Source organism: Dunckerocampus dactyliophorus, chromosome 4 (genome assembly GCF_027744805.1).
Source record: "Dunckerocampus dactyliophorus isolate RoL2022-P2 chromosome 4, RoL_Ddac_1.1, whole genome shotgun sequence".
Classification (NCBI taxonomy): domain Eukaryota; kingdom Metazoa; phylum Chordata; class Actinopteri; order Syngnathiformes; family Syngnathidae; genus Dunckerocampus; species Dunckerocampus dactyliophorus.
In genome coordinates, this window is record NC_072822.1 from 32,292,581 (window position 1) to 32,317,893 (window position 25,313).

General features: G+C 48.8%; 5 non-coding genes and 2 pseudogenes across 5 annotated transcripts; 4 read left to right on the forward strand and 3 right to left on the reverse strand.

Moving 5' to 3' along the window:
- Positions 1-1,984: 1,984 nt before the first annotated feature.
- LOC129180639 (U2 spliceosomal RNA) lies at positions 1,985-2,178 on the forward strand. The gene has a single exon (XR_008570262.1). It is a non-coding gene; the product is annotated as a U2 spliceosomal RNA (small nuclear RNA).
- Positions 2,179-4,157: 1,979 nt separating this feature from the next.
- Positions 4,158-4,321, reverse strand: LOC129180690 (U1 spliceosomal RNA). Its single transcript, XR_008570286.1, has one exon. It is a non-coding gene; the product is annotated as a U1 spliceosomal RNA (small nuclear RNA).
- A 6,781-nt stretch (positions 4,322-11,102) lies between these two features.
- Positions 11,103-11,304, forward strand: LOC129180637 (U2 spliceosomal RNA; annotated as a pseudogene).
- A 1,982-nt stretch (positions 11,305-13,286) lies between these two features.
- LOC129180691 (U1 spliceosomal RNA) lies at positions 13,287-13,450 on the reverse strand. Its single transcript, XR_008570287.1, has one exon. It is a non-coding gene; the product is annotated as a U1 spliceosomal RNA (small nuclear RNA).
- Positions 13,451-20,241: 6,791 nt separating this feature from the next.
- LOC129180656 (U2 spliceosomal RNA) lies at positions 20,242-20,449 on the forward strand (annotated as a pseudogene).
- Positions 20,450-22,431: 1,982 nt separating this feature from the next.
- On the reverse strand, positions 22,432-22,595 carry LOC129180692 (U1 spliceosomal RNA). Its single transcript, XR_008570288.1, has one exon. It is a non-coding gene; the product is annotated as a U1 spliceosomal RNA (small nuclear RNA).
- Positions 22,596-23,973: 1,378 nt separating this feature from the next.
- On the forward strand, positions 23,974-24,164 carry LOC129180594 (U2 spliceosomal RNA). The gene has a single exon (XR_008570222.1). It is a non-coding gene; the product is annotated as a U2 spliceosomal RNA (small nuclear RNA).
- Positions 24,165-25,313: the final 1,149 nt, after the last annotated feature.

Genomic DNA, 25,313 nt, shown 5'->3' on the forward strand with positions numbered 1-25,313 from the left:
AAGCCTTTGATCGGGTCTCGCACCAGTACCTTTTCAGGGTACTGCAAAGAATGGGTTTTCCGGAAAGATTCGTAGCGTGGGTGGGACTGCTGTACCGGGATATTACCAGCAAATTTGTGGTAAACGGGAATCTGACAAAAGCAGTCCAAATTAACTGCGGTGTCCGTCAGGGATGCCCGTTATCTGCCCTCCTGTATGTTTTATGTATAGAACCTCTGGCACAGATTTTGAGAAGGGACAGATGGATTAAAGGGGCGACTATTCCAGGGGGACTCGTACCAAAATGTATTTTATATATGGACGATTTGAACATTTTATGCACGGATATTTTATCTGTTAAAAGAGCACTGGACCTGACTGACTTTTATGGACGGGCCTCTGGGTCAAAACTCAATAGAGAAAAGACCCAAGCCCAGTTTTATGGACCCTGGACGGAATCGGAGAAGACGGGACTTCCCCTGACTGTGACACAGACTGACCAAAAAATACTGGGAATTAAATTTGGCAAGGACGGGGGAGGTGAAACAAATTGGGGCGACGTGGTAGGGAAAGTTAGGCAAAGACTGGGGTTTTGGGGACTGAGACAGCTGACCCTGGAAGGAAAGGTTTTAATCATAAAAGCTGTGATTTTACCTTTGCTTTTATTGATCAGCTCTGTTTTTACCCCCAAAAGAAACGTTCTTTTAGACCTGGACCGAGCCATTTTTTACTTCCTTTGGGGCTCCAAGTGGGAGAGAGTGAGGAGAGAAGTCATGAAAAAATCAAAAGGAAAAGGAGGAAAAGGAGTGCCAGACCTCCAAATATTCCTTGGAGCGAGATACACGTCCCTACACCTGATGAGTGCGATGAGCCCATCCAGTAATCCCAAAACAAAAGCGCTGGCACGATACTGGATGGGCTCCTACTTAAGACGGCTCAAACTGATCCCCTTAGATCAAACTGTACCTGTTTCCTTTAATTTACCACCAGCATATGCTTTTATAAGGACCTTTTTAAGACATTTTAATCTGGAAAAAGAAACTTTTGACGTTTTAAAAAATCATCGCTCTGTCGTTTCTGTTGTGCAGGAGCGGGATCCAGTGAGTCCAGTGCGCGGGCTCGCACTTGGCGAGCCCACAGATGTTTGGCGCAACGTCAACCACCCGGCTCTCCCAAACAGACTCCGGGACCTGGCATGGATGGTGGCCCACGAGGTCCTCCCAGTCAGGTCCGTTATGCACTCCCGAGGAATGGCAGCAAACTCAACTTGTCCCCGACCGGGTTGTGGCGCCCCTGAGACGGTGAGGCATCTCCTCTGGGAGTGCAGTGCTGCCAGAGACCTGTGGGCGACAGCCGGCGACCTAAATTTCCCGGACTTGCCAGCAAGGGAGGTCCTAAACGCACAGCTCGTGCTCTATGGGGCGAGCCACCAGAAGTTAAACTGCAAGGAGTTTGAAAAGCAGTGGCTCGCCCTCGCCGCCATCAAAGACGCCATCTGGACCTCCCGCAACTTGCTGGTAAGGAGGCACAGACAGACCCCCCCCGTGGCTGTGATCCGAATGGCTGCAGCGACTCTGACAGCTGCAAGCGGCGGGCCAAGGACACAGTCACAAAGAAGAGTCGTCTGTGCCCACCCGGAGGTGGCACCCGGAGCTTCACAGCAAAGGTCTCGGCAGCGACGGCCTGGCTCTCCGGGAGAGGAAGGAGGGAGAAATGAAGAAGGATGAGGGCCTCGGGACGTCCTGGCAGCGTCCTGGAGAATTACTGTCTGGGAGAGTGGGGTGAACTCACTATTGATCAGGACTCACTGCACTCCTGTGCAACAGACGACACTGAAGCTTATTATGACTTTTTAAAATGGTCTGTACAAATTTTACACATTTTGCTGCCTGCAACACTTTTAATTTTACAGAATTTTTACTGATTTTATTTTTACTTAAATTATTGGTGTTGTAAATAATTGAATTTTAAAAGGCATCTTTAAAAAAATGTTTTGAAATGTAGTAAATTTTTTGTAACAGTGACAATAAACACGTTAAAAAAAAATCTGTTCTTATCAGTTTAATATCTGATATGTCTCCTATCTGGGGACCAAATATTAAATTGCTTTTTGGGACAGGGAGCTGAGCTCGGGGCTTGCGCCGTCCGCTCCACGCATCGACCTGGTATTGCAGTATCTCCGGGAGCGGTGCACTTCTCCTTCTCATGTTGACAGCAAAGGCAGCTTCACGCAGGTCGTTTGACAGCATCCGGCATGTTTTGCCCGATACCGTGCGATGCTCACCAAAGACCAATGAAAGTGTTTACGTTTGGTGCCACCCGAGCAGGTGGCGGTACGCTGTGGAAAATATGCCCTGCGACAGTGTCTGCGCCCTCCGTGGACCCTCTTTGCCTTCCCAGCAGCATCAACACCTTACAAAGGGAGCACAATGCATAAAGCAGCGTGTTCTCCGGCCATGCCTCCTGCACTCTTCCACCGGCTCCTGATACTCGGGTCTCTTGCGCACTTCCCAGGGGCCAGCGGGTGTCGCAGTGATCGACAGCTGGGTGGAATCTGACAAAATGGTCTCGTCTGGTGGAAGCCTTCCGAGTTTCCTCGACAAACCAACCAAGTAAGGGACCGCGGCTTTCCGCCCTCTGTTTTGCTTCTCGCGGTCAGGTGTCGTGGCCCTTCCTTTGCTGGATTTGACATAGAGCCACTTTGGGATAGCCACAGGTGGTTAGAGCCTGTAAAATGCGTGTCTGCTCCTTCGGTTAGGGCTATTTTCTGCTCTGTTGTTTGCGGCTCTGACAGCTCCTAGCTTGGGTTCCAGTGTGCGAAGGCGGTACAAGCGTAGGAACGGGCCAGCGCGGGTAGGTTTACCGTAGACCTCAATGTTGAGGCTTCCATCCATCCCCGGCCGCACTTCACAGTCCGAAGATTGGCAAACCCGCGTGTCATCCACACATCGGAAGCAGTGGCTGTCTTTAGTTCCTGTGCAGGATCCCCGTAGTTTTCTTTCCACGTCTTCCATGTACACGATAGCCACAACGGCTGAGAGCGGTGAGCCCACGGCAGAGCCATGTCTTGGCCTGTAGAAACACATACGGAATTGCAAGCATGTGCCCTTAAGGCACATTTGCAGGAAATCATATACTTGCTCTGGAGTGAGGTTGCTTGTGTCTTGGAGGCTGGAGTGCTACTGTTGCCCTTCTTCTGCCAGTGTCTATTGCTGCAGTGGTGGAGATAGGTGTAAACGGGGAGGTGATGTCGACTCATACCAGGGTCTCTTCCGGAGATAACCTGAGGGTCTGAATCTCATTAGTGAAGTCTGTGGAGCTGTGGACATGGGGTGGGGTACTGCCAAGCAGTGGGGCCAGAATGGTGGCTGGGTATTTGGCAATACTGACCGTGGAAGAGTCGAATCTGCTGGCAACAGGCCTGAGTGGACCTCCCGCCTTGTGAATTTTGGGCAGTCCGTAAATGCAAGGTGTGACTTCTCCGGGATGCAGGCGGTAGGTAGCACGTGTGACACTCTACACCGTCCTCTTTTTTCCCGGCCTCTGAAGACATTCCGTGATCTTCTTGTATTCACCGGTGGGATTGCTCTTCGGTCGTTCGTGTTCAGTGTCGTCACCGAGCAGAGCCGTTAGGTTGGCCTTGCGAGCTGCGGTTTTGAGGATGACTCTGCATCTTCCCTTGTCTCCTGGTAAGCTCGCCGTGTCATGGTTCTTCTTCAAGGGTCTCGCTGCTTTCCTTACTTTCCTTCCTTCCTCCAAGACAGGAAGATCGGAAGCAGTTACCATGGCGCTGGGAAGGCTGCTGACGAGAACGACAGCAATTTGATCTGCTTCGGCTTCAGGTCGATGGTTGTTTCCGACGACCGAATTGGTTGCTGTGTTGAGGTCCACTGTGGGGAGCGGTTCCGGTGTGCCGGTAAAGTTGAGTTCACTTGGCCGACACAGCTTTCTCTGTCCGGGTGAGAATGCTACTGGAGAAATTCTTATTTCACTTTTCCCGCCTGAGTGCAGGCGAGCCTTATTGCTGGGTGGTTGTCATCCGTGGTCGTACAGACCTTCCCAGTAGGCGTTGGAAGTTCTGGGCTCGTCATTCCCCGCTCTTGCGCAAACGGGGATGTGGCCGCAAGCCCAGAAGCTTTGCGCAAGACTGCACCTGCAAGTTGTTTTAAACACGCCATCAGGGGAGAGCGCGAACGCAGTCCCCCACTATCACAAATTATGCAGTCGAGATTCCCACATTTGGGGAATTCGCAGGGGTCAGCTCAACCCATGTGCAATGGCTGAGCCTCGCCCTGGGTGAACCACCTTCTTGATCATGGTATCTCCCCTGCCAGGTAAGTATGAGTTGGACGAGTCTCACTCAGACGAGACTCTCACACACGCAGCATGCTAAGTGGTGGTGTCATCGGCTGCTTCACAACAAACACACGCACTGGACCTGTGTCCAAGTTCAGCATCTGCCCTTGCGCTCGACGGACGCCACACGTTCGGAGGCACCTCCTACAGCCACGACCGGCCTTGTGATTTTGGACGCTCTGGCCTTCTGGACACTTCCCGGTGGCGTCTCGCCTTCACATCTTTCCCCTGACGCCGCCGTCTCTGCGGTCCAAATGTCAGAAAGTAGAGCAAAAGTGAAGGGCAACAGACAAAGGAAATGTGACATTGTTGTTACCAGAGTTGTTACTTCATTAGCCAGAAGTTTGAGTGCCGCAGCTAGTTTCCACGCAATCTTCTGACGCCGGAGCAATGCATTATGGGAATGCGTTCTGTATTATGCCGCGTCGGCGCTCTCCCGCGATCACATGCACAAGCCAAATGACACTGAAATACTTTTGTAGTTGCTCATACTGGCGATAGGATTAATAAGGACAGTACTCTCGTTATGTCAAAGAGTGAGGCTGTGTTGCACATTCCACTCTTGTGGCTTCATGCTGAGCAAAGACAGCGACAGCAAGTGGCATAGTCCAGTTGCTGCAGGCATTCCACGGGGAGACTGGAGTACTGAGTCCACGTCACTGTTTCAAACATATTCACATTGGACTGTGGCCTCCATTGTGTGCTTACCGAGGACTATTCTGATGTGGCTGAGTAAAATCAGTTTATTGCCGCTTCATGCATAGACCGACGTGCACCGCATGAGCTTCAATAACGAATGGGTCACGAAACACTGGTTTGATATTATGGCTGCAAAACAACACAGGTGCATCTTTTTATTGTTTACAATGTGCGCGCGGGGTTGTCGTTTGGCATCAAAAGTCTTTGGTTCGTTATCTTTCGTGCTTCCAAATAAGTCTCGGAAACGATAGCTCAATTTCAACAGTTGAATGCACCAGGAAGAATGATACACAGCTGCGGGGACTCGTCTTCTAAGCGGGTGCAGGAGCAAGTCCGAGGCACTTCTGGTCAGACGTCTTTTACCTAGCTTTTACCTCCTGTCCTATGCCTCTATGTGTGCCCCGGTGGTCTTAGCTGCTTGGAGCCGCTCGATAATGAGTGTGCAAAAGGGTGTGGAAAAGAAAAGCCAAGGCCGAGTGAAAAGATACAGCGAGTCCACAAGTCTGCTCCGGTCACACTATCTAACATGTGCCAAGAGAGGCGCCTATATGTAACTACATCTAACAGCGTGTTGACGTTTGAGGTCGTCGTGAGTCAGTGTGTGCAACCGGGACTTTAGCTTGTTTTGTCAGAAATGACATGCTCCCCTCTGAGCTTTCAATGCTATCGCTTCTCGGCCTTTTGGCTAAGACTGCGGTCACCTCCTACGGGTGGGGAATTGTATGCTTTTGTGGCATAGGATTCTGCCAGTCATTGGGAGGACATTCTTGGCACTTTACAGTGCATTATAACTTTATTGTTTTCACAGCAACTAAAGGTAAGTAAATTTTTTCTAATTGGTTTTTAGTTATTTATCTGTTGTTTTAATTGTATTTATTGCATACTTTTTTTCATTTTAGCTGGTGGTGCCTCCATCATGTCGGCTAGCCATGCCGGTATGCGGAGGCACCACAGCGTGCGTTTTACACTCAAGCAAGTGGATGGTGAAGAAGTTGGAATGTCCAGACTGGACTTTTCCCGGAAAATCATCCAACAGACCCTGAAATTCAAACCGGAAGATCTGAATTGCATTTTGACACTGCCTTTTCACAAAGGCTTTGATGTAAGTTTTCAGTCTGCTGCAACTCTGAGAGATTTTTGGCAAAGGTATGAGGATGCTAAACCCCAGTTGTCTGTGTTCAATGTGGAAAAACTGACTGACAATGCTGCTAAAACTGTTATTGTCCGAATGTTTAATGAGACAGTGACCGCAGACGACATTTGTTTTTGGCTGGGAAGATATTGCACGGTTAAAGGCCAGGCTATGAAGGTGAGAGACGAAGACGGCATCTGGAATTGTGCCTGGAGGGTCCCCATCCAACAATGGCAGGACCCTCAGGGCTTCCAGGGCCTGAAACATCTCCCATCGATGATAGTTCTGGGAGAAAACCGAGGCTACATACACTACCAGGGTCAGCCCAAGCTCTGCCGCAAGTGTGGAGAGCACGGGCACCTGGCAGAGGCATGTCAGCAGACTGTGTGTCGAAAATGTAGAGAAATTGGTCACACTTTTGAACAATGTACCAATGGCAGAAGGTGCAACCTCTGTGGAGATTCAAATCATCTCTTCAGAGACTGCCCAAAATCATTTGCCAACAAGCTGAAGGCTGGGAAAGGAAAACAAAATGAGGAAATAGGAGAGGAAAATGTGAGGGCCCAAAAGGCCTCTGAAACTGTTGAAAATTCAAATCTCCCGCCAAAACCTGTGATTGGAGGAGAGGAATCAGGTGAGGCGGGAGAGAGGGCGGAGCCTACAGAAGCCCAGGAAACCACGACTCAAAGTGGCCTGTTGCCAAGTGAGGGGTGCACTCACCTGGACAGCAGCCAAGAAATATCAGAGAGTGTGGAAGAAGACACCATTCCAAATGCCCAAAAGGCCAAAAGACTTGCTTCAGAGCTGTCTTCTGACTCTTCTCTATTATCAGAAAAGAGGGGAAGGCCAGAGGTCCTCTCAGACAGTTCTATGGAGGAGCCGCGGGTCTTCCCCTCAGGCTCACCAAATGAACTGTCCTTTTTAAATATCGTTTTGCAGTCAACCCCAAGGGCGAAAAGGACTTTGAATGATAGACTCCAGGAAAGACCGACACCCAGACGCCGACAGGGAAGGGAGCCCCTCCCCCTCCAGCCCTCACCAACTGGAGTGAAGGAGGAGCTTCATTCACAAGATATTTCTTAGTCACAGTTTAAATTTTAAGTTGTTTTTTTATTCATTTATTTATTTTTTTTAGGCCCTTTTAGTTGTTTATTGGTTTTAAAAAAAAAAAAAAAAAAATCATACTTGTGACTCTCACCTTCTCCACCATCAATGTGAGAAGTGTGAAGTCGAAAGTTAGAGCTCAGAGTGTTTTATCCTTCCTTCAAACTTTTAAGTCAGATGTGTTTCTATTACAAGAATGTGGTTTACCCTTTTTAAAAAGCTACAAACAGTGGGAGGAAATGTGGCCACAAACATCCTTATGGAGCGGGTCAAATGAGAACAAAAATGACGGAGTGGCCATTTTAATCAACAACCCCCACGTTACGGTGAAGGGGAGCACCGTGGTGAGAGAGGGACGAGCACTATCAGCACACTTGACTTTTATGGGACAGGATTTTAACCTCTTAAATATTTATGGTTTTAACGAAAAAAATGAAAGGTATGATTTTTTAGAAAACTTGCAGTCCCACATGTTAGGCCGGGTACCTATAGTGGTGGGGGGGGATTTTAATTGCATTTTAAGCAGGAAAGACAGAAGGGGGGCGGGAGAAGATTTTAAAGTTGATAAAACATCGGTTTTATTACAAGCCATGAGTAGGGATTTCAAACTGCACGATTGTTATAAAGCCATGCATCCTAGAGAGGAGGGCTTCACCTGGTTCAGTGGCGACAGCACCAGAGCCTCTCGCATAGATTACATATTCACACGGGATTGGCCACCTACTGATGCTAGATTGACCCCTGTCTTTTTCTCTGATCACCTGATTCTCTCCTGCACTCTCTCACTCCCCTCGGGTGTGGTAGTGGGAAGAGGTCCGTGGAAACTGAATTGCTCCCTGCTGGAAGATCAAGACTTGGTCAGTCAGTACAGGGAGCGGTTCAAGGACTGGCAGACCCTTCAAGACTTGCATGTTTCACGAGCACAGTGGTGGGAAATGGTGAAGTTAAGGACCCGGCTTTTCTTTCAACAAGCAGGACGGAAAAAATCTTACAAAGAAAAAAGATACATGATAGGACTGCAAAAACGCTTACAACGTTATTTTAACTTAACACTAAAAGGGCTGAATTTCAAGGAAGAAATCAAGCAGGTAAAAAATGAAATGGCTACTCTAGCAAAAATCAAAAGTAAAGGTGTTATCTTAAGGAGCAAGGAAAAAGAAATAGAAGAAGGGGAAAAATGCACCCGCTATTTCTTTAAAAAAATCCTAAGCAAGCCAGGAGGTATTTTAAAAATTACAAAATAAAGAAGGGCGCATAGTGGAAACAACAACTGAAATAAATGAAACAATAGAACGCTTTTATCAAGAACTCTATGCAACTAAAAATACAAAGCCTGAAGCTATTTTAGAAGTTTTAGGTTTTATTGAAAAATCAGTGAGCGAAAATGTGCTTTTAAAACAGGATTTTACTCTCAAAGAGTTAAATAAATGCGTCGTGGCTTTTAAGAAGGGGAAGTCCCCAGGTGAGGATGGGCTCCCCTTGGAATTTTATTTAACTTTTTGGGATATTTTAGCACCAGAGTTACTCGCTGTTTTTAAGGAATTTGAACAAAGTAGCCGACTACCTGACAGTTTTAGAGTAGGGATAGTGACACTCCTTTATAAGACAAAAGACAAGACCGATCTTAAAAATTGGAGACCTATTACCCTTTTAAACTGTGACTGCAAAATTTTTAGTAAACTTTTAGCGACACGTATGTCCATGTTTTTAGATGACTTGATTGACCCGGATCAAACCTGTGCCATCCCAGGGAGGAAGATCACAGACAGCCTCATGCTGATTCGTGACACCATCTGTCTTGCGAGAGACAGAAACATTCGGTTAGTAGTCCTAAATTTAGACTTTGAGAAAGCCTTTGATCGGGTCTCGCACCAGTACCTTTTCAGGGTACTGCAAAGAATGGGTTTTCCGGAAAGCTTCGTAGCGTGGGTGGGACTGCTGTACCGGGATATTACCAGCAAATTTGTGGTAAACGGGAATCTGACAAAAGCAGTCCAAATTAACTGCGGTGTCCGTCAGGGATGCCCGTTATCTGCCCTCCTGTATGTTTTATGTATAGAACCTCTGGCACAGATTTTGAGAAGGGACAGATGGATTAAAGGGGCGACTATTCCAGGGGGACTCGTACCAAAATGTATTTTATATATGGACGATTTTAACATTTTATGCACGGATATTTTATCTGTTAAAAGAGCACTGGACCTGACTGACTTTTATGGACGGGCCTCTGGGTCAAAACTCAATAGAGAAAAGACCCAAGCCCAGTTTTATGGACCCTGGACGGAATCGGAGAAGACGGGACTTCCCCTGACTGTGACACAGACTGACCAAAAAATACTGGGAATTAAATTTGGCAAGGACGGGGGAGGTGAAACAAATTGGGGCGACGTGGTAGGGAAAGTTAGGCAAAGACTGGGGTTTTGGGGACTGAGACAGCTGACCCTGGAAGGAAAGGTTTTAATCATAAAAGCTGTGATTTTACCTTTGCTTTTATTGATCAGCTCTGTTTTTACCCCCAAAAGAAACGTTCTTGTAGACCTGGACCGAGCCATTTTTTACTTCCTTTGGGGCTCCAAGTGGGAGAGAGTGAGGAGAGAAGTCATGAAAAAATCAAAAGGAAAAGGAGGAAAAGGAGTGCCAGACCTCCAAATATTCCTTGGAGCGAGATACACGTCCCTACACCTGATGAGTGCGATGAGCCCATCCAGTAATCCCAAAACAAAAGCGCTGGCACGATACTGGATGGGCTCCTACTTAAGACGGCTCAAACTGATCCCCTTAGATCAAACTGTACCTGTTTCCTTTAATTTACCACCAGCATATGCTTTTATAAGGACCTTTTTAAGACATTTTAATCTGGAAAAAGAAACTTTTGACGTTTTAAAAAATCATCGCTCTGTCGTTTCTGTTGTGCAGGAGCGGGATCCAGTGAGTCCAGTGCGCGGGCTCGCACTCGGCGAGCCCACAGATGTTTGGCGCAACGTCAACCACCCGGCTCTCCCAAACAGACTTCGGGACCTGGCATGGATGGTGGCCCACGAGGTCCTCCCAGTCAGGTCCGTTATGCACTCCCGAGGAATGGCAGCAAACTCAACTTGTCCCCGACCGGGTTGTGGTGCCCCTGAGACGGTGCGGCATCTCCTCTGGGAGTGCAGTGCTGCCAGAGACCTGTGGGCGACAGCCGGCGACCTAAATTTCCCGGACTTGCCAGCAAGGGAGGTCCTAAACGCACAGCTCGTGCTCTATGGGGCGAGCCACCAGAAGTTAAACTGCAAGGAGTTTGAAAAGCAGTGGCTCGCCCTCGCCGCTATCAAAGACGCCATCTGGACCTCCCGCAACTTGCTGGTAAGGAGGCACAGACAGACCCCCCCCGTGGCTGTGATCCGAATGGCTGCAGCGACTCTGACAGCTGCAAGCGGCGGGCCAAGGACACAGTCACAAAGAAGAGTCGTCTGTGCCCACCCGGAGGTGGCACCCGGAGCTTCACAGCAAAGGTCTCGGCAGCGACGGCCTGGCTCTCCGGGACAGGAAGGAGGGAGAAATGAAGAAGGATGAGGGCCTCGGGACGTCCTGGCAGCGTCCTGGAGAATTACTGTCTGGGAGAGTGGGGTGAACTCACTATTGATAAGGACTCACTGCACTCCTGTGCAACAGACGACACTGAAGCTTATTATGACTTTTTAAAATGGTCTGTACAAATTTTACACATTTTGCTGCCTGCAACACTTTTAATTTTACAGAATTTTTACTGATTTTATTTTTACTTAAATTATTGGTGTTGTAAATAATTGAATTTTAAAAGGCATCTTTAAAAAATGTTTTGAAATGTGGTAAATTTTTTGTAACAGTGACAATAAACATGTTAAAAAAAAAAAAAAAAATCTGTTCTTATCAGTTTAATATCTGATATGTCTCCTATCTGGGGACCAAATATTAAATTGCTTTTTGGGACAGGGAGCTGAGCTCGGGGCTTGCGCCGTCCGCTCCACGCATCGACCTGGTATTGCAGTATCTCCGGGAGCGGTGCACTTCTCCTTCTCATGTTGACAGCAAAGGCAGCTTCACGCAGGTCGTTTGACAGCATCCGGCATGTTTTGCCCGATACCGTGCGATGCTCACCAAAGACCAATGAAAGTGTTTACGTTTGGTGCCACCCGAGCAGGTGGCGGTACGCTGTGGAAAATATGCCCTGCGACAGTGTCTGCGCCCTCCGTGGACCCTCTTTGCCTTCCCAGCAGCATCAACACCTTACAAAGGGAGCACAATGCATAAAGCAGCGTGTTCTCCGGCCATGCCTCCTGCACTCTTCCACCGGCTCCTGATACTCGGGTCTCTTGCGCACTTCCCAGGGGCCAGCGGGTGTCGCAGTGATCGACAGCTGGGTGGAATCTGACAAAATGGTCTCGTCTGGTGGAAGCCTTCCGAGTTTCCTCGACAAACCAACCAAGTAAGGGACCGCGGCTTTCCGCCCTCTGTTTTGCTTCTCGCGGTCAGGTGTCGTGGCCCTTCCTTTGCTGGATTTGACATAGAGCCACTTTGGGATAGCCACAGGTGGTTAGAGCCTGTAAAATGCGTGTCTGCTCCTTCGGTTAGGGCTATTTTCTGCTCTGTTGTTTGCGGCTCTGACAGCTCCTAGCTTGGGTTCCAGTGTGCGAAGGCGGTACAAGTGTAGGAACGGGCCAGCGCGGGTAGGTTTACCGTAGACCTCAATGTTGAGGCTTCCATCCATCCCCGGCCGCACTTCACAGTCCGAAGATTGGCAAACCCGCGTGTCATCCACACATCGGAAGCAGTGGCTGTCTTTAGTTCCTGTGCAGGATCCCCGTAGTTTTCTTTCCACGTCTTCCATGTACACGATAGCCACAATGGCTGAGAGCGGTGAGCCCACGGCAGAGCCATGTCTTGGCCTGTAGAAACACATACGGAATTGCAAGCATGTGCCCTTAAGGCACATTTGCAGGAAATCATATACTTGCTCTGGAGTGAGGTTGCTTGTGTCTTGGAGGCTGGAGTGCTACTGTTGCCCTTCTTCTGCCAGTGTCTATTGCTGCAGTGGTGGAGATAGGTGTAAACGGGGAGGTGATGTCGACTCATACCAGGGTCTCTTCCGGAGATAACCTGAGGGTCTGAATCTCATTAGTGAAGTCTGTGGAGCTGTGGACATGGGGTGGGGTACTGCCAAGCAGTGGGGCCAGAATGGTGGCTGGGTATTTGGCAATACTGACCGTGGAAGAGTCGAATCTGCTGGCAACAACAGGCCTGAGTGGACCTCCCGCCTTGTGAATTTTGGGCAGTCCGTAAATGCAAGGTGTGACTTCTCCGGGATGCAGGCGGTAGGTAGCACATGTGACACTCTACACCGTCCTCTTTTTTCCCGGCCTCTGAAGACATTCCGTGATCTTCTTGTATTCACCGGTGGGATTGCTCTTCGGTCGTTCGTGTTCAGTGTCGTCACCGAGCAGAGCCGTTAGGTTGGCCTTGCGAGCTGCGGTTTTGAGGATGACTCTGCATCTTCCCTTGTCTCCTGGTAAGCTCGCCGTGTCATGGTTCTTCTTCAAGGGTCTCGCTGCTTTCCTTACTTTCCTTCCTTCCTCCAAGACAGGAAGATCGGAAGCAGTTACCATGGCGCTGGGAAGGCTGCTGACGAGAACGACAGCAATTTGATCTGCTTCGGCTTCAGGTCGATGGTTGTTTCCGACGACCGAATTGGTTGCTGTGTTGAGGTCCACTGTGGGGAGCGGTTCCGGTGTGCCGGTAAAGTTGAGTTCACTTGGCCGACACAGCTTTCTCTGTCCGGGTGAGAATGCTACTGGAGAAATTCTTATTTCACTTTTCCCGCCTGAGTGCAGGCGAGCCTTATTGCTGGGTGGTTGTCATCCGTGGTCGTACAGACCTTCCCAGTAGGCGTTGGAAGTTCTGGGCTCGTCATTCCCCGCTCTTGCGCAAACGGGGATGTGGCCGCAAGCCCAGAAGCTTTGCGCAAGACTGCACCTGCAAGTTGTTTTAAACACGCCATCAGGGGAGAGCGCGAACGCAGTCCCCCACTATCACAAATTATGCAGTCGAGATTCCCACATTTGGGGAATTCGCAGGGGTCAGCTCAACCCATGTGCAATGGCTGAGCCTCGCCCTGGGTGAACCACCTTCTTGATCATGGTATCTCCCCTGCCAGGTAAGTATGAGTTGGACGAGTCTCACTCAGACGAGACTCTCACACACGCAGCATGCTAAGTGGTGGTGTCATCGGCTGCTTCACAACAAACACACGCACTGGACCTGTGTCCAAGTTCAGCATCTGCCCTTGCGCTCGACGGACGCCACACGTTCGGAGGCACCTCCTACAGCCACGACCGGCCTTGTGATTTTGGACGCTCTGGCCTTCTGGACACTTCCCGGTGGCGTCTCGCCTTCACATCTTTCCCCTGACGCCGCCGTCTCTGCGGTCCAAATGTCAGAAAGTAGAGCAAAAGTGAAGGGCAACAGACAAAGGAAATGTGACATTGTTGTTACCAGAGTTGTTACTTCATTAGCCAGAAGTTTGAGTGCCGCAGCTAGTTTCCACGCAATCTTCTGACGCCGGAGCAATGCATTATGGGAATGCGTTCTGTATTATGCCGCGTCGGCGCTCTCCCGCGATCACATGCACAAGCCAAATGACACTGAAATACTTTTGTAGTTGCTCATACTGGCGATAGGATTAATAAGGACAGTACTCTCGTTATGTCAAAGAGTGAGGCTGTGTTGCACATTCCACTCTTGTGGCTTCATGCTGAGCAAAGACAGCGACAGCAAGTGGCATAGTCCAGTTGCTGCAGGCATTCCACGGGGAGACTGGAGTACTGAGTCCACGTCACTGTTTCAAACATATTCACATTGGACTGTGGCCTCCATTGTGTGCTTACCGAGGACTATTCTGATGTGGCTGAGTAAAATCAGTTTATTGCCGCTTCATGCATAGACCGACGTGCACCGCATGAGCTTCAATAACGAATGGGTCACGAAACACTGGTTTGATATTATGGCTGCAAAACAACACAGGTGCATCTTTTTATTGTTTACAATGTGCGCGCGGGGTTGTCGTTTGGCATCAAAAGTCTTTGGTTCGTTATCTTTCGTGCTTCCAAATAAGTCTCGGAAACGATAGCTCAATTTCAACAGTTGAATGCACCAGGAAGAATGATACACAGCTGCGGGGACTCGTCTTCTAAGCGGGTGCAGGAGCAAGTCCGAGGCACTTCTGGTCAGACGTCTTTTACCTAGCTTTTACCTCCTGTCCTATGCCTCTATGTGTGCCCCGGTGGTCTTAGCTGCTTGGAGCCGCTCGATAATGAGTGTGCAAAAGGGTGTGGAAAAGAAAAGCCAAGGCCGAGTGAAAAGATACAGCGAGTCCACAAGTCTGCTCCGGTCACACTATCTAACATGTGCCAAGAGAGGCGCCTATATGTAACTACATCTAACAGCGTGTTGACGTTTGAGGTCGTCGTGAGTCAGTGTGTGCAACCGGGACTTTAGCTTGTTTTGTCAGAAATGACATGCTCCCCTCTGAGCTTTCAATGCTATCGCTTCTCGGCCTTTTGGCTAAGACTGCGGTCACCTCCTACGGGTGGGGAATTGTATGCTTTTGTGGCATAGGATTCTGCCAGTCATTGGGAGGACATTCTTGGCACTTTACAGTGCATTATAACTTTATTGTTTTCACAGCAACTAAAGGTAAGTAAATTTTTTCTAATTGGTTTTTAGTTATTTATCTGTTGTTTTAATTGTATTTATTGCATACTTTTTTTCATTTTAGCTGGTGGTGCCTCCATCATGTCGGCTAGCCATGCCGGTATGCGGAGGCACCACAGCGTGCGTTTTACACTCAAGCAAGAGGATGGTGAAGAAGTTGGAATGTCCAGACTGGACTTTTCCCGGAAAATCATCCAACAGACCCTGAAATTCAAACCGGAAGATCTGAATTGCATTTTGACACTGCCTTTTCACAAAGGCTTTGATGTAAGTTTTCAGTCTGCTGCAACTCTGAGAGATTTTTGGCAAAGGTATGAGGATGCTAAACCCCAGTTGTCTGTGTTCAATGTGGAAAAACTGACTGACAATGCTGCTAAAACTGTTATTGTCCGAATGTTTAATGAGACAGTGACCGCAGACGACATTTGTTTTTGGCTGGGAAGATATTGCACGGTTAAAGGCCAGGCTATGAAGGTGAGAGACGAAGACGGCATCTGGAATTGTGCCTGGAGGGTCCCCATCCAACAATGGCAGGACCCTCAGGGCTTCCAGGGCCTGAAACATCTCCCATCGATGATAGTTCTGGGAGAAAACCGAGGCTACATACACTACCAGGGTCAGCCCAAGCTCTGCCGCAAGTGTGGAGAGCACGGGCACCTGGCAGAGGCATGTCAGCAGACTGTGTGTCGAAAATGTAGAGAAATTGGTCACACTTTTGAACAATGTACCAATGGCAGAAGGTGCAACCTCTGTGGAGATTCAAATCATCTCTTCAGAGACTGCCCAAAATCATTTGCCAACAAGCTGAAGGCTGGGAAAGGAAAACAAAATGAGGAAATAGGAGAGGAAAATGTGAGGGCCCAAAAGGCCTCTGAAACTGTTGAAAATTCAAATCTCCCGCCAAAACCTGTGATTGGAGGAGAGGAATCAGGTGAGGCGGGAGAGAGGGCGGAGCCTACAGAAGCCCAGGAAACCACGACTCAAAGTGGCCTGTTGCCAAGTGAGGGGTGCACTCACCTGGACAGCAGCCAAGAAATATCAGAGAGTGTGGAAGAAGACACCATTCCAAAAGGCCAAAAGACTTGCTTCAGAGCTGTCTTCTGACTCCTCTCTATTATCAGAAAAGAGGGGAAGGCCAGAGGTCCTCTCAGACAGTTCTATGGAGGAGCCGCGGGTCTTCCCCTCAGGCTCACCAAATGAACTGTCCTTTTTAAATATCGTTTTGCAGTCAACCCCAAGGGCGAAAAGGACTTTGAATGATAGACTCCAGGAAAGACCGACACCCAGACGCCGACAGGGAAGGGAGCCCCTCCCCCTCCAGCCCTCACCAACTGGAGTGAAGGAGGAGCTTCATTCACAAGATATTTCTTAGTCACAGTTTAAATTTTAAGTTGTTTTTTTATTCATTTATTTATTTATTTATTTTTTTAGGCCCTTTTAGTTGTTTATTGGTTTTAAAAAAAAAAAAAAAAAAAAAAAAAAAAAAAAATCATACTTGTGACTCTCACCTTCTCCACCATCAATGTGAGAAGTGTGAAGTCGAAAGTTAGAGCTCAGAGTGTTTTATCCTTCCTTCAAACTTTTAAGTCAGATGTGTTTCTATTACAAGAATGTGGTTTACCCTTTTTAAAAAGCTACAAACAGTGGGAGGAAATGTGGCCACAAACATCCTTATGGAGCGGGTCAAATGAGAACAAAAATGACGGAGTGGCCATTTTAATCAACAACCCCCACGTTACGGTGAAGGGGAGCACCGTGGTGAGAGAGGGACGAGCACTATCAGCACACTTGACTTTTATGGGACAGGATTTTAACCTCTTAAATATTTATGGTTTTAACGAAAAAAATGAAAGGTATGATTTTTTAGAAAACTTGCAGTCCCACATGTTAGGCCGGGTACCTATAGTGGTGGGGGGGGATTTTAATTGCATTTTAAGCAGGAAAGACAGAAGGGGGGCGGGAGAAGATTTTAAAGTTGATAAAACATCGGTTTTATTACAAGCCATGAGTAGGGATTTCAAACTGCACGATTGTTATAAAGCCATGCATCCTAGAGAGGAGGGCTTCACCTGGTTCAGTGGCGACAGCACCAGAGCCTCTCGCATAGATTACATATTCACACGGGATTGGCCACCTACTGATGCTAGATTGACCCCTGTCTTTTTCTCTGATCACCTGATTCTCTCCTGCACTCTCTCACTCCCCTCGGGTGTGGTAGTGGGAAGAGGTCCGTGGAAACTGAATTGCTCCCTGCTGGAAGATCAAGACTTGGTCAGTCAGTACAGGGAGCGGTTCAAGGACTGGCAGACCCTTCAAGACTTGCATGTTTCACGAGCACAGTGGTGGGAAATGGTGAAGTTAAGGACCCGGCTTTTCTTTCAACAAGCAGGACGGAAAAAATCTTACAAAGAAAAAAGATACATGATAGGACTGCAAAAACGCTTACAACGTTATTTTAACTTAACACTAAAAGGGCTGAATTTCAAGGAAGAAATCAAGCAGGTAAAAAATGAAATGGCTACTCTAGCAAAAATCAAAAGTAAAGGTGTTATCTTAAGGAGCAAGGAAAAAGAAATAGAAGAAGGGGAAAAATGCACCCGCTATTTCTTTAAAAAAATCCTAAGCAAGCCAGGAGGTATTTTAAAATTACAAAATAAAGAAGGGCGCATAGTGGAAACAACAACTGAAATAAATGAAACAATAGAACGCTTTTATCAAGAACTCTATGCAACTAAAAATACAAAGCCTGAAGCTATTTTAGAAGTTTTAGGTTTTATTGAAAAATCAGTGAGCGAAAATGTGCTTTTAAAACAGGATTTTACTCTCAAAGAGTTAAATAAATGCGTCGTGGCTTTTAAGAAGGGGAAGTCCCCAGGTGAGGATGGGCTCCCCTTGGAATTTTATTTAACTTTTTGGGATATTTTAGCACCAGAGTTACTCGCTGTTTTTAAGGAATTTGAACAAAGTAGCCGACTACCTGACAGTTTTAGAGTAGGGATAGTGACACTCCTTTATAAGACAAAAGACAAGACCGATCTTAAAAATTGGAGACCTATTACCCTTTTAAACTGTGACTGCAAAATTTTTAGTAAACTTTTAGCGACACGTATGTCCATGTTTTTAGATGACTTGATTGACCCGGATCAAACCTGTGCCATCCCAGGGAGGATGATCACAGACAGCCTCATGCTGATTCGTGACACCATCTGTCTTGCGAGAGACAGAAACATTCGGTTAGTAGTCCTAAATTTAGACTTTGAGAAAGCCTTTGATCGGGTCTCGCACCAGTACCTTTTCAGGGTACTGCAAAGAATGGGTTTTCCGGAAAGATTCGTAGCGTGGGTGGGACTGCTGTACCGGGATATTACCAGCAAATTTGTGGTAAACGGGAATCTGACAAAAGCAGTCCAAATTAACTGCGGTGTCCGTCAGGGATGCCCGTTATCTGCCCTCCTGTATGTTTTATGTATAGAACCTCTGGCACAGATTTTGAGAAGGGACAGATGGATTAAAGGGGCGACTATTCCAGGGGGACTCGTACCAAAATGTATTTTATATATGGACGATTTGAACATTTTATGCACGGATATTTTATCTGTTAAAAGAGCACTGGACCTGACTGACTTTTATGGACGGGCCTCTGGGTCAAAACTCAATAGAGAAAAGACCCAAGCCCAGTTTTATGGACCCTGGACGGAATCGGAGAAGACGGGACTTCCCCTGACTGTGACACAGACTGACCAAAAAATACTGGGAATTAAATTTGGCAAGGACGGGGGAGGTGAAACAAATTGGGGCGACGTGGTAGGGAAAGTTAGGCAAAGACTGGGGTTTTGGGGACTGAGACAGCTGACCCTGGAAGGAAAGGTTTTAATCATAAAAGCTGTGATTTTACCTTTGCTTTTATTGATCAGCTCTGTTTTTACCCCCAAAAGAAACGTTCTTTTAGACCTGGACCGAGCCATTTTTTACTTCCTTTGGGGCTCCAAGTGGGAGAGAGTGAGGAGAGAAGTCATGAAAAAATCAAAAGGAAAAGGAGGAAAAGGAGTGCCAGACCTCCAAATATTCCTTGGAGCGAGATACACGTCCCTACACCTGATGAGTGCGATGAGCCCATCCAGTAATCCCAAAACAAAAGCGCTGGCACGATACTGGATGGGCTCCTACTTAAGACGGCTCAAACTGATCCCCTTAGATCAAACTGTACCTGTTTCCTTTAATTTACCACCAGCATATGCTTTTATAAGGACCTTTTTAAGACATTTTAATCTGGAAAAAGAAACTTTTGACGTTTTAAAAAATCATCGCTCTGTCGTTTCTGTTGTGCAGGAGCGGGATCCAGTGAGTCCAGTGCGCGGGCTCGCACTTGGCGAGCCCACAGATGTTTGGCGCAACGTCAACCACCCGGCTCTCCCAAACAGACTCCGGGACCTGGCATGGATGGTGGCCCACGAGGTCCTCCCAGTCAGGTCCGTTATGCACTCCCGAGGAATGGCAGCAAACTCAACTTGTCCCCGACCGGGTTGTGGCGCCCCTGAGACGGTGAGGCATCTCCTCTGGGAGTGCAGTGCTGCCAGAGACCTGTGGGCGACAGCCGGCGACCTAAATTTCCCGGACTTGCCAGCAAGGGAGGTCCTAAACGCACAGCTCGTGCTCTATGGGGCGAGCCACCAGAAGTTAAACTGCAAGGAGTTTGAAAAGCAGTGGCTCGCCCTCGCCGCCATCAAAGACGCCATCTGGACCTCCCGCAACTTGCTGGTAAGGAGGCACAGACAGACCCCCCCCGTGGCTGTGATCCGAATGGCTGCAGCGACTCTGACAGCTGCAAGCAGCGGGCCAAGGACACAGTCACAAAGAAGAGTCGTCTGTGCCCACCCGGAGGTGGCACCCGGAGCTTCACAGCAAAGGTCTCGGCAGCGACGGCCTGGCTCTCCGGGAGAGGAAGGAGGGAGAAATGAAGAAGGATGAGGGCCTCGGGACGTCCTGGCAGCGTCCTGGAGAATTACTGTCTGGGAGAGTGGGGTGAACTCACTATTGATCAGGACTCACTGCACTCCTGTGCAACAGACGACACTGAAGCTTATTATGACTTTTTAAAATGGTCTGTACAAATTTTACACATTTTGCTGCCTGCAACACTTTTTTTACAGAATTTTTACTGATTTTATTTTTACTTAAATTATTGGTGTTGTAAATAATTGAATTTTAAAAGGCATCTTTAAAAAAATGTTTTGAAATGTAGTAAATTTTTTGTAACAGTGACAATAAACACGTTAAAAAAAAAAAAAAAAAAAAAAATCTGTTCTTATCAGTTTAATATCTGATATGTCTCCTATCTGGGGACCAAATATTAAATTGCTTTTTGGGACAGGGAGCTGAGCTCGGGGCTTGCGCCGTCCGCTCCACGCATCGACCTGGTATTGCAGTATCTCCGGGAGCGGTGCACTTCTCCTTCTCATGTTGACAGCAAAGGCAGCTTCACGCAGGTCGTTTGACAGCATCCGGCATGTTTTGCCCGATACCGTGCGATGCTCACCAAAGATCAATGAAAGTGTTTACGTTTGGTGCCACCCGAGCAGGTGGCGGTACGCTGTGGAAAATATGCCCTGCGACAGTGTCTGCGCCCTCCGTGGACCCTCTTTGCCTTCCCAGCAGCATCAACACCTTACAAAGGGAGCACAATGCATAAAGCAGCGTGTTCTCCGGCCATGCCTCCTGCACTCTTCCACCGGCTCCTGATACTCGGGTCTCTTGCGCACTTCCCAGGGGCCAGCGGGTGTCGCAGTGATCGACAGCTGGGTGGAATCTGACAAAATGGTCTCGTCTGGTGGAAGCCTTCCGAGTTTCCTCGACAAACCAACCAAGTAAGGGACCGCGGCTTTCCGCCCTCTGTTTTGCTTCTCGCGGTCAGGTGTCGTGGCCCTTCCTTTGCTGGATTTGACATAGAGCCACTTTGGGATAGCCACAGGTGGTTAGAGCCTGTAAAATGCGTGTCTGCTCCTTCGGTTAGGGCTATTTTCTGCTCTGTTGTTTGCGGCTCTGACAGCTCCTAGCTTGGGTTCCAGTGTGCGAAGGCGGTACAAGTGTAGGAACGGGCCAGCGCGGGTAGGTTTACCGTAGACCTCAATGTTGAGGCTTCCATCCATCCCCGGCCGCACTTCACAGTCCGAAGATTGGCAAACCCGCGTGTCATCCACACATCGGAAGCAGTGGCTGTCTTTAGTTCCTGTGCAGGATCCCCGTAGTTTTCTTTCCACGTCTTCCATGTACACGATAGCCACAATGGCTGAGAGCGGTGAGCCCACGGCAGAGCCATGTCTTGGCCTGTAGAAACACATACGGAATTGCAAGCATGTGCCCTTAAGGCACATTTGCAGGAAATCATATACTTGCTCTGGAGTGAGGTTGCTTGTGTCTTGGAGGCTGGAGTGCTACTGTTGCCCTTCTTCTGCCAGTGTCTATTGCTGCAGTGGTGGAGATAGGTGTAAACGGGGAGGTGATGTCGACTCATACCAGGGTCTCTTCCGGAGATAACCTGAGGGTCTGAATCTCATTAGTGAAGTCTGTGGAGCTGTGGACATGGGGTGGGGTACTGCCAAGCAGTGGGGCCAGAATGGTGGCTGGGTATTTGGCAATACTGACCGTGGAAGAGTCGAATCTGCTGGCAACAACAGGCCTGAGTGGACCTCCCGCCTTGTGAATTTTGGGCAGTCCGTAAATGCAAGGTGTGACTTCTCCGGGATGCAGGCGGTAGGTAGCACGTGTGACACTCTACACCGTCCTCTTTTTTCCCGGCCTCTGAAGACATTCCGTGATCTTCTTGTATTCACCGGTGGGATTGCTCTTCGGTCGTTCGTGTTCAGTGTCGTCACCGAGCAGAGCCGTTAGGTTGGCCTTGCGAGCTGCGGTTTTGAGGATGACTCTGCATCTTCCCTTGTCTCCTGGTAAGCTCGCCGTGTCATGGTTCTTCTTCAAGGGTCTCGCTGCTTTCCTTACTTTCCTTCCTTCCTCCAAGACAGGAAGATCGGAAGCAGTTACCATGGCGCTGGGAAGGCTGCTGACGAGAACGACAGCAATTTGATCTGCTTCGGCTTCAGGTCGATGGTTGTTTCCGACGACCGAATTGGTTGCTGTGTTGAGGTCCACTGTGGGGAGCGGTTCCGGTGTGCCGGTAAAGTTGAGTTCACTTGGCCGACACAGCTTTCTCTGTCCGGGTGAGAATGCTACTGGAGAAATTCTTATTTCACTTTTCCCGCCTGAGTGCAGGCGAGCCTTATTGCTGGGTGGTTGTCATCCGTGGTCGTACAGACCTTCCCAGTAGGCGTTGGAAGTTCTGGGCTCGTCATTCCCCGCTCTTGCGCAAACGGGGATGTGGCCGCAAGCCCAGAAGCTTTGCGCAAGACTGCACCTGCAAGTTGTTTTAAACACGCCATCAGGGGAGAGCGCGAACGCAGTCCCCCACTATCACAAATTATGCAGTCGAGATTCCCACATTTGGGGAATTCGCAGGGGTCAGCTCAACCCATGTGCAATGGCTGAGCCTCGCCCTGGGTGAACCACCTTCTTGATCATGGTATCTCCCCTGCCAGGTAAGTATGAGTTGGACGAGTCTCACTCAGACGAGACTCTCACACACGCAGCATGCTAAGTGGTGGTGTCATCGGCTGCTTCACAACAAACACACGCACTGGACCTGTGTCCAAGTTCAGCATCTGCCCTTGCGCTCGACGGACGCCACACGTTCGGAGGCACCTCCTACAGCCACGACCGGCCTTGTGATTTTGGACGCTCTGGCCTTCTGGACACTTCCCGGTGGCGTCTCGCCTTCACATCTTTCCCCTGACGCCGCCGTCTCTGCGGTCCAAATGTCAGAAAGTAGAGCAAAAGTGAAGGGCAACAGACAAAGGAAATGTGACATTGTTGTTACCAGAGTTGTTACTTCATTAGCCAGAAGTTTGAGTGCCGCAGCTAGTTTCCACGCAATCTTCTGACGCCGGAGCAATGCATTATGGGAATGCGTTCTGTATTATGCCGCGTCGGCGCTCTCCCGCGATCACATGCACAAGCCAAATGACACTGAAATACTTTTGTAGTTGCTCATACTGGCGATAGGATTAATAAGGACAGTACTCTCGTTATGTCAAAGAGTGAGGCTGTGTTGCACATTCCACTCTTGTGGCTTCATGCTGAGCAAAGACAGCGACAGCAAGTGGCATAGTCCAGTTGCTGCAGGCATTCCACGGGGAGACTGGAGTACTGAGTCCACGTCACTGTTTCAAACATATTCACATTGGACTGTGGCCTCCATTGTGTGCTTACCGAGGACTATTCTGATGTGGCTGAGTAAAATCAGTTTATTGCCGCTTCATGCATAGACCGACGTGCACCGCATGAGCTTCAATAACGAATGGGTCACGAAACACTGGTTTGATATTATGGCTGCAAAACAACACAGGTGCATCTTTTTATTGTTTACAATGTGCGCGCGGGGTTGTCGTTTGGCATCAAAAGTCTTTGGTTCGTTATCTTTCGTGCTTCCAAATAAGTCTCGGAAACGATAGCTCAATTTCAACAGTTGAATGCACCAGGAAGAATGATACACAGCTGCGGGGACTCGTCTTCTAAGCGGGTGCAGGAGCAAGTCCGAGGCACTTCTGGTCAGACGTCTTTTACCTAGCTTTTACCTCCTGTCCTATGCCTCTATGTGTGCCCCGGTGGTCTTAGCTGCTTGGAGCCGCTCGATAATGAGTGTGCAAAAGGGTGTGGAAAAGAAAAGCCAAGGCCGAGTGAAAAGATACAGCGAGTCCACAAGTCTGCTCCGGTCACACTATCTAACATGTGCCAAGAGAGGCGCCTATATGTAACTACATCTAACAGCGTGTTGACGTTTGAGGTCGTCGTGAGTCAGTGTGTGCAACCGGGACTTTAGCTTGTTTTGTCAGAAATGACATGCTCCCCTCTGAGCTTTCAATGCTATCGCTTCTCGGCCTTTTGGCTAAGATCAAGTGTAGTATCTGTTCTTATCAGTTTAATATCTGATATGTCTCCTATCTGGGGACCAAATATTAAATTGCTTTTTGGGACAGGGAGCTGAGCTCGGGGCTTGCGCCGTCCGCTCCACGCATCGACCTGGTATTGCAGTATCTCCGGGAGCGGTGCACTTCTCCTTCTCATGTTGACAGCAAAGGCAGCTTCACGCAGGTCGTTTGACAGCATCCGGCATGTTTTGCCCGATACCGTGCGATGCTCACCAAAGACCAATGAAAGTGTTTACGTTTGGTGCCACCCGAGCAGGTGGCGGTACGCTGTGGAAAATATGCCCTGCGACAGTGTCTGCGCCCTCCGTGGACCCTCTTTGCCTTCCCAGCAGCATCAACACCTTACAAAGGGAGCACAATGCATAAAGCAGCGTGTTCTCCGGCCATGCCTCCTGCACTCTTCCACCGGCTCCTGATACTCGGGTCTCTTGCGCACTTCCCAGGGGCCAGCGGGTGTCGCAGTGATCGACAGCTGGGTGGAATCTGACAAAATGGTCTCGTCTGGTGGAAGCCTTCCGAGTTTCCTCGACAAACCAACCAAGTAAGGGACCGCGGCTTTCCGCCCTCTGTTTTGCTTCTCGCGGTCAGGTGTCGTGGCCCTTCCTTTGCTGGATTTGACATAGAGCCACTTTGGGATAGCCACAGGTGGTTAGAGCCTGTAAAATGCGTGTCTGCTCCTTCGGTTAGGGCTATTTTCTGCTCTGTTGTTTGCGGCTCTGACAGCTCCTAGCTTGGGTTCCAGTGTGCGAAGGCGGTACAAGTGTAGGAACGGGCCAGCGCGGGTAGGTTTACCGTAGACCTCAATGTTGAGGCTTCCATCCATCCCCGGCCGCACTTCACAGTCCGAAGATTGGCAAACCCGCGTGTCATCCACACATCGGAAGCAGTGGCTGTCTTTAGTTCCTGTGCAGGATCCCCGTAGTTTTCTTTCCACGTCTTCCATGTACACGATAGCCACAATGGCTGAGAGCGGTGAGCCCACGGCAGAGCCATGTCTTGGCCTGTAGAAACACATACGGAATTGCAAGCATGTGCCCTTAAGGCACATTTGCAGGAAATCATACACTTGCTCTGGAGTGAGGTTGCTTGTGTCTTGGAGGCTGGAGTGCTACTGTTGCCCTTCTTCTGCCAGTGTCTATTGCTGCAGTGGTGGAGATAGGTGTAAACGGGGAGGTGATGTCGACTCATACCAGGGTCTCTTCCGGAGATAACCTGAGGGTCTGAATCTCATTAGTGAAGTCTGTGGAGCTGTGGACATGGGGTGGGGTACTGCCAAG